This window comes from Chiloscyllium plagiosum, chromosome 27 (genome assembly GCF_004010195.1).
Source record: "Chiloscyllium plagiosum isolate BGI_BamShark_2017 chromosome 27, ASM401019v2, whole genome shotgun sequence".
In the NCBI taxonomy this organism is placed as follows: Eukaryota; Metazoa; Chordata; class Chondrichthyes; order Orectolobiformes; family Hemiscylliidae; genus Chiloscyllium; species Chiloscyllium plagiosum.
Genome location: NC_057736.1, coordinates 18,648,577 through 18,650,549, shown reverse-complemented (window position 1 = coordinate 18,650,549; position 1,973 = coordinate 18,648,577).

Here is a 1,973-nt window from a genome sequence, read left to right as displayed (position 1 = left end):
TAACATGCACTTTAGCCATCAAATACATCTTTGGCTCTGCATCCGTTTTCTATTCATTTCTCTGAAGCATGTTGTTGATGTCAGTGTCAGTGTCTGAACCTCACGTGCAGTTGTCAGCTCTCCATGGAACTCTGATGAGAATTAAGTTGCAAGGCAAAGAATTGTGTATTTTTACAATTTCTTTGAATGAATTCATTTACAAGTTGCACAACTTTTAGCAATGTGGAAGTAGGCAATTTGACTGAGTGTCAAGAAATATACAATCAGTTAATGAAGAGCTTCTTCACTTCCCAATGGCCTTGGAAATGCAGAGCACACAAGGTTGGATGAGCTGAGAGTGTAGAGATGGAGAGGTTACAGCTAAAGGGATGTGTAATGTCACCTCCCATGATGTGTTCTGCCAGTTGACAATCTGGATGGCCTGAAGAAGGGCTTATGCCCGAAACGTCGATTCTCCTGTTCCCTGGATGCTGCCTGACCTGCTGCGCTTTTCCAGCAACACATTTTCAGATCAATCTGGATGCCCTGTTAATCTGTGATAGCATTGTACTAATAATTACGTTTCAGCCTGAAAGCACGTTCGTCTTTAATCTCCGTGTTTGATGGAAGATATACAATGCCCAACCTTTTGAAAGCCAACGTTAATCAAAGAAATCACATTAGCTCATTTTCATCATGATCATGAGTACTCTCCATATGATGCATTAAAGTGGGTGGCACAGTGGCACAGTGGTTAGCACTGCTGCCTCACAGCACCAGAGACCCTGAGTTCAATTCCCGCCTCAGGCAACTGTCTGTGTGGAGTTTACACATTCTCCCCATGGCTGCATGGGTTTCCTCCCACAGTCCAAAAATGTGCAGGTTAGGTAAATTGCCCGTAGTGTTAGGTGAAGGGGTAAATTTAGGGGAATGAATCTGGGTGGGTTGCTCTTCGGAGGGTCGGTGTGGACTTGTTGGGCCAAAGGACCTGTTTCCACACTGGAAGTAATCTAAAGATGTTTCTGGCAGAGACAAGTGTTGGGTACATAATTTTCTGTTGTATTAAGATGCATTTTCTTGGACATCTCTGATTCCACATCATTATGGCAACCTATTTTCACTTCTGTAACATAGCCCCATCTGCAAAGTTGCTCCTGAAACTCTCACCCATAGACTTGTTGCCTGAGACTCAACTATGGCAATGCTTTCTTTCACTGGATCCTCACCTTCCACCCTATATGATAATGAACTCATGCAAAATGCAGTTATCTGTATATCAAATCTTGTTAAATACTATTCATGCATCATCCCTCTATTTGTTGACTTCTGGTCCAGGAACACTCACTTTGGAAATTCCCATTCTTGCTTACAAATCCCTCCATGGTCTTTTGACAAGTAAACCTCTTCCAGCCTGCGAGAAATTAGCATTCCTCCAGCTTTGGACACTTGCCCATTGCTGATTTCAAACTGGTTGGCCCTAAACTTTGGAATTCCAAACCTAAATTTCTTTACCATTTGATCACTTTCCCCTCCTTCAGTTGAAGCTTAAAACCTAATTCTTTGAGCTTATTTTTGTTCATATGCTTTGGGCTATTGACTAAAGTTGAATAAGATGCTACCTAAGTGCAAACTGTCATTGTTGTATTGAATCCCTATCAAGTAGTATGGGATGAAAGATTGCTGTGCTGTAAATTTCTATATAGTTATTTCTTTGTAATGTTAAACTAATTAGTTTGTTCAATAGCAATTTAGCAGCATCTAACTCTGACATTGATAGATGTGAACTTCACTAATGTGAGTGATCCACCACCTTAAAGCAGGCAATCCATTAACACCAAAACTGCCCTGGGAGAGGTTGGGTTTGCACTCAGTTGCCATGAGTATACCAACAGGCAGTTTTAAGGGGAGCGGTTGCAGGGGAAGGTGCCGGGAGTGGAGGTTGGGTAGGTGGGGAGTGTGGAAATCAACAGGCAGTTTTAAGGGGAGCTGTATGA